The sequence below is a fragment of the Thamnophis sirtalis genome, unplaced genomic scaffold, assembly GCF_051295495.1.
Source record: "Thamnophis sirtalis isolate CommonGarterSnake01/CBP01778 unplaced genomic scaffold, rThaSir2_p1.2 scaffold_4, whole genome shotgun sequence".
Taxonomy (NCBI): domain Eukaryota; kingdom Metazoa; phylum Chordata; class Lepidosauria; order Squamata; family Natricidae; genus Thamnophis; species Thamnophis sirtalis.
In genome coordinates this window covers 96,840,012-96,849,990 of record NW_028261384.1, presented here as the reverse complement: position 1 = coordinate 96,849,990, position 9,979 = coordinate 96,840,012, and positions in this window count along the sequence as shown.

Here is a 9,979-nt window from a genome sequence, read left to right as displayed (position 1 = left end):
CCAAATCAATAGCCACTATCAGTTTTGTCCTCAACAGATATTATTTCCTGTATGATTAATCCTCATGTTTTGGGGTTGACACTGAAAACTTGAAAACCAGGAGCTCTGACGAGCAACCGTGTGGATTTTTTTTTCATGTCTGTCTTGAGTTAACATTGATAGACTAGAGAAGAGAGCTGCCATGCTCCCTCCCCACTGTAGTAGGGCCCTGCCCCTCCCTGTTCCCATTCCTTAGTTTCACCGCTTGCAGCCAGAATACAAAAAATGCCATGTTCAGCAAAAGAAAAATTAGGATGGGCAAGGGCGTTGGCACCAGCAAGCTTGGGAGAGATCTGACTTGGTTCTGTACAGTATAGGCAGCAACTCAGAGGAAGCCTAAACAAGCTGGCACCGCCTTGCCCTGGAGCTCCTGGCATCTTCAGCACCAGAGCAGTTAGGTATCTTAAGCTTCCACCTTCAATTCCTTGATGTTCTACTGGCCTGGTCCCCACCCTATTCCTTATCCAGCTGGCTCTTGTGGCCATCTCACAAAATGCACAGCAGGAGTTTCCTTTCTTGGTGCTTGCATCAGAAAAAGTGAACGTCTACTAATAGATTTCCCAGCCTAACAGAGCCTGCTTTGACATTTCAATCCCGTTTTAAAATATCTGATTAAAACACACATGCTGTGGCTGTTTCACACATGGCAGGGTACAGGAATTCTGCTTTTCAGTGATCTGAGAGCTTTTCCTTTTTTACAAGCTGCCTGTGTGGGGCACGCACTTTCGCTTTTTATCTATTTCCTGCCATGAACTGGCAGGAAACTCTGTAAGGTGGGTTTTTTGCCAATTGTTATTGAGTGGAGGTGCGAAAAATAAACACTTCTGCTTCATGAACTTGGTCAGGGCTCAAGATGCCAATATCTTATTTCATCAGAACGGCAAGATAACACTTTACACTAGAGATTGTATCTAGCTTTTGGCTTGCTTTCTGCGATTAACTGACAATGAGCAACCATGTTCAGTGTTACAGTGTATTACTTACTCAACCTATTTTGGGCTTCTGAGCAGGAAACAACCTCAATGTTGCTGGCAGACGATCTCCTTAGCCAACTTTATACTTATGATAAGGGTATAGGAATTTCCAGAAGTGGAGTTCTTCTTTTATCCCTAAAATGATAAGCCTTGTCTGCCAAAAGTTTCTATGTTGTGCTGCTAAAGGCAATCAAAGCCTGCCCTTCACTGCCTCTGTAGTTCCTTCCCAGCTGGCAAATTAATACATTGATTTATTGTGAATATCCAGCCAGTTATTGTGGTCTTAGAGAAGGTATGATGGGGGTTATGTTCCCATGCAGAATTATAGGATTTATTAGAAATCAGGCGTGGGTATTTTCTGTCAAAGTGGGATGCTAGTGTAACAGACTGGGAAGGGTTAGAAGTTCCAGGAAGAGAATGGGGAAAGGAAGACTAGAGGTCGAAGTACCCAGGCTGACTGGAGGAGCCCAACCAGACCTGCTACTGTTTACTTATCTGGTGACTGCATGTTATTTTGGAAGTTGGGAAGATATTAGATATGGCACCAGTGCCCTGGTATAGGCAACATGCCAGCAGTAAGGACCCAGTTATTGCTGGTGAGCTCCTGGACCCACACTTGTTTGTATCCTAAAAGCAGAGAGGCTTTAGTCTAAACTAAAAACATAAGTGGGGAGGAGATCAGAGGTGATATTCAGCAGGTTCTGACCATTTCTGGAGAACCGGTAGCGAAAACTTTGAGTAGTTCAGAGAACTGGTAAATACCACCTCTGACTGGCTTTGCCCCCATCTATTCCCTGCCTCCGGAGTCCCAGCTGATCGGGAGGTAATGGGGATTTTGCAGTAACCTTCCCCTGGAGTGTGGTGGGAATGGAGATTTTATCATATCCTTCCCCTGCCACGCCCACCAAGCCACACCCACCAAGCCTCATCCACAGAACCAGTAGTAAAAAAATTTGAATCCCACCACTGCAGCAGATGCCTTTCCTATGAGTAGTGTGAGGGAGTGGTTGCGCTGAATGGCTGTCAGCTTGTTTGCTGTGGGATTGGAAGGCATATGGGTGGTTTGCGTATGCACTAGAAAGGTTTAGGAAGGAGCAGACCAACTAGTGAATTGCCAGGTTATTGACTTCCAGTTGATTGTTTGGCTAGACGTCTATTCAATTCATTTTTTAAAAACGTATTTTACTACTTGGGATCATTAGATCATTATATTATTTTGTCATTATCATTGATTAACTGCTGCTCCCTATTTTTGGGAGGTTAGCCCATCAGATTGGGGTATGGTGTGCATGGAGGTGGGGAAGCTATAATAATACTAGTTGTTATGGGTTGAAGGAGATATGGCTACTTCAGGGGATGGAGGCTTCACAATTTGTTATATTTGGTCCTCTGGCTCAATTCCTGGTAATCTCAGCCTCAAGCTTTTAATAGGAAATGCTGCTTCTACTTGTAACAAGGCTCTACTGATCCATGATTTAGTGGTTGATGAGCAGGTAGACCTGACATGTATTATCAAAACTTGCTTGAGTGGCGGTGATGATGTAATCCTGTTAAGACATTTGCTTACTTTGATTCTGAAGTCCTTTACCAGCCTCATTGCAAAGGCTATAATGACATTTTGCTTGTGATTTGAGATTCTTCTGTTGAGGTAACATTGTGCAAAGGTTTGTATGTTAAGTTGGGTCATAGAGACAAGATTGGAGATTCCACTAGTATAACTGACCTACTGCTCAGTGCAATCTGAAAACTGCTGGACTTGGTCTTGGGACTTGTGTTGGCGTCTCTACGCCATTTGTCTTTGGGGAACTTTAGGTTCCATCCCTTTCATCTAGGAGTGTTTAGGCTTTTATGGCATCCTTGGAAAACACAGCTTTATCCCAGGTGAGTTAAGGTCTAAATTATACATCTGGCTACATATTGGACTTCATTTTTAGTTCACTGAAGTTGTGCAGTGATTAGGATATGGATGGTATAACATCTGATCCTTTGCCATTGTCAAATCAGTATTTTAGATTACCACCTGAGTGACTGACACCTTAGACCTCTGTAGGTCAATTTGTCAAATTGTATTATTTGCCCTAGGTATCTTATGGATTTGGATGGATGATCTGACAATAGAAGTCAACTCATGTTCTTGAGCTGATTGGCCTTGAACAGCTTCCATCTTCAATCTTGGTTAGCTTCTTGGTTTATGGAGCGTCTCTGAGATTTAGAGGCAGGAACTATGGCTGAACAATGGTTGAGGAAAACAAAAAGTGAACCTGACCAGCTGGGTACAAACCTTGGTTTAACTTCTATCATGACAGGAAGCGGGAGATGAAATTGCCTTATTTAAAATTACAAGTTTCTTTTTAGGGAAGGTTGAGCAACATCTAAAGGTGTCGTTCTGGATCCAGAAGATTGCCAATAGCTCTCTGCTGAAGAACATTCTCGAAGCATTCAGAGAGACAGTCATACTCTCCCTCCTAAAGAGGTATTCCCTAGACTAGAGCAATATTTTCTAATTATAATGTTAGCAAATTTCCTAGAATACATATTATCTATTGTGGTCATTTATGTTGGGATTCAAATCTGAGCATAGATAAAAGTGGCATTGATCATATTGGTAGAATTTCTTTACAGGTACTAGGTGGAAGTAGTGCGGCCATTCTGGTCCTGACTGAACATTTAGCAACCTTCAGCATGATCAACTATGATCATCTGAATTGATGGCAAGAGGCACTGTTTTATAGTGATTTTACTCTGCATAATTCAGAAACAAAAATTGGCTTCATGGCTCTTTGCATAAGAGGAACCTTAAATATTAGTTTTCTTTGAAATATCATTAATTATCAACATGAAACCACTGAGGGAAGTCATCCATCAGTTAGACATACAATATCACCAATATGCTGATGATGTCAACCTTGCTTTGCTATCCTGGCTGTATCACAAATGACACAGAAGTCTTATCTCAGTGTCTGAGATGAAAAGAAACTGGATGAAATGATTTGATTTGATTTGATTAAGTTTGTATGCCGCCCTATTCCCGAGAGACTTAGGGAGGCTAACAATAAAAAGGGAGGGGATACAAAAAAATAAAATAAAAAACAGCAATTTAAAATTCTACAACACCCATAACCTCAAATGGGGCTGGATAGTTCAGCAGCCCCAGGCCTGCAGGAACAGCCAGGTCTTAACTGCTTTGCGGAAGGCCGGAAGGGTAGTGAGGGTCCGGATGTCCACAGGGAGATCGTTGAGAGGGCCGGAGCAGCCACAGAGAAGGCCCTCCCCGGAGGAGTCACCAGCCGACATTGGCCGGCAGATGGAATTCGGAGGAGGCCTAGTCTGTGGGATCTGATAGGTCTTTGGGAGGTAACTGCCAGGAGGCGGTCTCTCAAGTACCCAGGTCCGATACCATGTAGGGCTTTAAAAGTAACGACTAGCACCTTGAAACATAAACAGAATGATGATGATGCTTATTCAGTTCCAATGTTGACTCTCAAAAGGATAGCACTGTTCCTAAAGGAAAAGATACATGACTCGGAAATCTTCCTAAACCTGCTGTATGGGCAGGTAGAGATCATGGCCCAAAAGTTGCTTGCTCAAACTCAGCTGCTATGCGGCTTGCAGCCCTATCTAAATTGCAGGGATCTTGCAAGTGTAATTGGTACATTTAACTCTTAAGGATTAAACTGCTGCTATGTGTTCTACATGTATAGCCTTGGAAGACCTTACATACAGTAAGTTCTCAATTGATACAAAATAGTCTGATGGGCATTGCTTACCAAGATCATTATCACATTCACATTTTAGGTCCTGCATTGGTTGCCATTAAATTGAATTGAATTTATTTAGCTTGTATGCCGCCCACTCTCGGAAGACTCAGGGCGGCTCACAATAAGAAGGGAAGGGGGGGGGGATACAAGAAATAAAAAACAACAATTTAAAAGATTCAACTACATTCATGACTTAGGAAGGGGCTGGATGATTCAACAGCCCCAGGCCTGCCGGAACAGCCAGGTCTTGGTCGCTTTGCGGAAGGCCAGACGGGTAGTAAGGGTCTGGATCTCAATGGGGAGATCGTTCCATAGGGCCGGAGCAGCTACAGAGAAGGCCCTCCCCCGGGGGGGGGGTCGCCAGCCGACATTGGCCAGCAGATGGAATCTGAAGGAGGCCTAGTCTATGAGATCTAATTGGGAGGTGATTGGCAGGAGGCGGTCTCTCAGGTAGCCAGGTCCAATACCATGTAGGGCTTTAAAAGTAACGACTAGCACCTTGAAGCGTGTCCGGAGACCAATGGGAAGCTAGTGAAGCTCGCGGAGGATAGGTGTAACGTGGGTGTACCTAGGTGCACCCACAATCGCTCGCGCGGCTAGGTTTTCTAGGTACATTAGGTTTCTAGGTACATTTCAAAGCACTGCTGGTTTAACTTATATGGCTTGACACAAGGTACTTGCAGGATCATTTTCACTTACTTGAATCAGCATATCCAGGAGATTTTATTTATTTCCACCTCTGTAAAGTTATAGAGATTCCATTTCTCTATTGCTGCATCTGACTTATGAAACATTTCCCTCTTGAAATAAGGACATGCACCATCTCTCTTAATATTCTGGATGCTGTAAACAGCATCTAGTTATATCATCATCATCATCATTCTTCATTGCACAGTCAGCCAGATGGTCAGTCTGGGTTTAGCATTTTTGTCTATCTATCAAGTCCTTACCAAGGACCTGGGAGAGGCAAATCTGGATGTTTGATGGTGTTACAGATATCATCGCAGGATGGAAGCAGTTCCAAGTAAAGCTGCCTTCTGCAATTGACTGTTGGTAAATTTGTCAATGCCTATGGTGTTCAAGTGGTGCTCCAGTTGTTTGGGATTGCACCCAAGGAGCCTATTACTATTGGCACTACCCTTGCTGGCCTTTGCCATAGTGTTTCTATTTCTATTTGTAGGTGTTTGTGTTTTGTTATCTTCTCTAGTTCTTTCTCTTCCATTCTGCTGTCTCCAGGCACTGCCACATTCACTATCCAGACTTTTTTGTCATTGTCGTCATCATCATGTAGTATTTATATCATTGTATTTTTTTCATTTTACTTTGTATTTGTTTGTGTTATGTATTGTTACTACATACTGATTACAATTTTTTTTATTTTAATGATGCTTACCACGTATGCTTTACTTGTTGGTAGATGTTTTACTGGGTTCCTATAAACCACTACAAGTCTTTATTGATTTGATAGTATACAAATAGATCAAATAAATAAGAAAAGAGGAAGTGGGAGATACAATAAACTTTAAAGATTTATCAAGGAGTCCACACTGTTGAAGAAAAGAAGATACAGTAAAGAGCAGGGTCTAGTGGGACTTTTAAAAGTCTGTAAGATTCATCTTTTACAGCCTCCTTTTTTAGATGGTTATAATACTAGGAAAAGTGGGAGGAAAAGGATGATCAGAAGAAGAGGGTGATCAGCAGCTGGCCTCGTTACAGTGGTGTTGGAAAATCTGAAATACCAAATTAGGAACAGATCATCATCAAGAAGAAAATTTGCTTATTGTCTGTGATTGCTAGAGGTCAAAAAACAATTGTGCGGCACATAATTGTGGCATGTGTGTTTTAGTGGTAAAATACTAGATGGCATTTTATAAATAGGACAAAATTCATGGATGATATTATTTTCCTTCAATAATTAACCTAGGGTGGTATATGCCCACAGAACTGTAACTAGAACAAGATCCCTGAAAACAAGAGGAAAGTATGAGCATGTTCAGGAGATTCTTAAAGTTTACAAAAGTAAAATATTATCGCAAAATACAATTCAAGGAGTATGGAACATATTTAATTGGCACATAAGGTTGATGAGATGGATGAGTTGCCTACATCTTGGGTGGGTCTTCCAAATGTTACTAACTACGGCTGCCAGAATTTCCCTCCATTGGCTATGCTGATGGGGATTGCTAAAGTTGGAATTTCTCCACCCTACTATACAGGTTCTAAGTAAACGTATAGTAGGCAGACATAGAATTAGTTGGAAGCTTCAATATATCTCCTGCTGGAAGCTCACACTGCTACATTTTGATGCAGTTTTCCTGTGTCTATCAATAGTGTTTAGCCTTGATAATTACATGAAAGCAGAAGTACTGGCCACAGAGGACAACAGATATTCTTAGCAGCATTCCTTAATTGAAAGCACTTGAAGATACCCAATATGCTATTACGAAGCGTGTATAAAGCAAAACATTACAAAAAAGGCAACAACAATTTAAAATTCCTCAAAAGATTTATTGGTTTGTTTTTGTAGCAATTCCTGGAAAAAATGTGCTATTTTTTAATTAACCACAAATGAAGTGCAGCAACAGAAACCAAATTTTTTCCTTTTTTTTCTTAATGAATTTCTACTTCTGTGATCCTCCAAGGAGTCACTTGATACATGGAATAAATACTCCTTTAACTGCTTTGGTTTTAGGGTAATTAGAGGTTTAAAAAGTGGAGTGCGCCCATAAGAGGATATCTAGCTTTGTCAATGAAATGCTTTTAAAATAAATATAGGAGTATAAGCATGGAAACAAACCAATTAAAAGCTTAGCTGCCATCTTTTGAAAAAATTAAACTTTTAAGTCATCTTCAAAGGCAATCTGGCATTATAGCACGTGCCAATAATCTACCTGGAATAATTTTGCCCAAAACAAATAGCAATCTTCCCATTAAAGCACACAGGAGCCTCATCCATGTATTGAAGTTCCCAGATGCAATGGGATCACAGATCCTGGTATTTTCAACCTCAACATACCTGAAAAATTCTACTTTGGAGAAGGCAGCTAAGTAAATGTTACTTTATAGACGTACTTAAACCATTAGAGTTGGCTCTTGTTCTTTGGACTGCATTAAAACTATTAAGTGTGGGTGCCAATCTTCCAAACCTCCCCCCCCCCCCTTTCCACCCTGTTCTGGTTTCCCAAAGTATGGAGATCTGATAGTAAAGAATCTTAAATAACTCAATGATGTGAACTAGTTGAGATCACTACCCTTTGGGAGGATTTGCAAAAGCAACAAGAGCAATAAAGGTGAATTTCAGCACACCTGCCTAACCTCTGGAATGTTCATAAAATGGTTGCCAAGGTGTGGTACACAGTTGCTAGGTGGTGCTGAGTACAGGTGGAGCCCAGTGAATCATGTGACAGACAATGAATAAGCTCAAGTGTTGTGGTGCCAAAGGGTTTCAGGGAAAAGTAGGTGAGGCCTGTGGGCGAAACTGGAAGAGTGGGAGAGAAAGCACAAGGCAGCAGCAACTTGTGTGAGAAGGTGGGGGAGAAAGTGTCTTTCAGTGATTTTCCAGAAAGAGACCAGCTCAGAAAATAAGACAATTTATCTATACTGAGTATGAAATCAGTGACCAATACTGGTTTACTCCCTTGTTATCTTGGTATTCCAAAACCTGATTGTACATGCATGCTTATATACACCTAATGGCTGCTCAATTTTCTTAATGTTCCATTTCGTATTTCCCCTGAAAAGAATTAATGCATTTGGCTGACCTGAAAATCTTTTCTGATCTGGCATTTCCCTTATGCCAATAATCTTTTGATGTTAGTGTCATTGGGAAATGATTAATCTCTAAGCAGAGTTTCTCAACCATGGCCATTTAAAGATAAGTGGCGTAAAGTGAGCCTTGATGGGGTGTGCCATTCTAAAGGTAGCTAATGGACTCAGGGAAGATTCTACCTCCTCCCCTTGCTCTTCTCCTTGCCACCTTTCTCAATTGTAATGTTAATATTTAATGCTTTGGTCCGGGCTTTTACTTGTAAGCAATCTAGAGTTGCTTCTAGGTGAGTTAAGCAGCATATAAATGTAATAATAAAATAAATATAATTTATTTTAAATAAATTTAGAATAGATTCTATTAGATTCTTATAAATCCTAATAAAATATAATTTATTTTATTCAGAATTACAGGAGTTAAAAGTCCACCCATTTTAAAATGGCTAAGATTGAGAAACACAGACCTATTGTATGAACCAACCTGTTTGTCAACAACATAGTATAGTATATATATATATACTACTATTATTCCTTTGAGCAAACTGGTCTTTATTCAATTATGCAGGTTTTCTTGGCTTAATATCAATTGTTCAGCAACGTTAAAATTTAAGATGATGCAATCTGAACTGGTCTTCCTATTTATGTTGGTCACAGCATCCCTCGTGATCGTGATTTTGGGATCTTTGCCAGCTTCCTCCAAGTACTCGATGAGGAAGCTGCCCGGAAGTCACAAAATGGTTGCCCCATTATGTCCCTGTTTAACACCCCTCAGCCATTCACTTAACAACAGCAAATGGAAATGCTGGAATATCCAGTAGTAAGCAACATTTCATGCTTTCTGACAACATTCTGGTCCCAGTTGGTGTTAGCTGACTACCTATATTCAACTTGAATAATATGCATAACATTTCATGCTCTATTCTATTTCGTTCAGGAAAGTTGGTTCTGAGAGCAAAAGGGAGATTTTGCTCTCAGATCAGTGATTCATATGTGGCATGACTGTTGGAAAGAGGAAACACAAAAAGCTTTCTGTGAATTTACCATAGCTTATCAACTGACATAGTTTGTTAATTTTAACCTTTACTATTCTCTTTCTCTTTAGAAGGAAATGCCAATGAGTGCCAATGAGACAGCTTTGCTGTGTTTGGTGTGTGCCTTTCTCCTTCTGCTACGGAAGGCCATCCAAAATGGATGTCTTTGAACAAATACCTCCTCCTTCTTAGCAGAGACCAGTGATTTTCACATCTCAAATCTGATGCAAATTACTATACAGGAATGTGGCAGGTATCTTTTAGAAAAAGAACCTTCCCAGTTCCCACCAATCTGAATTCAGTTCACAGGAACACTTGGAACAAAAATGAGGCCCTGAAAGTTTTTGTTCCCACCATGCCAGAAATTTAGTCTAGAAATATTTAGCTCTTGACAGTTACACACTACAGTAGC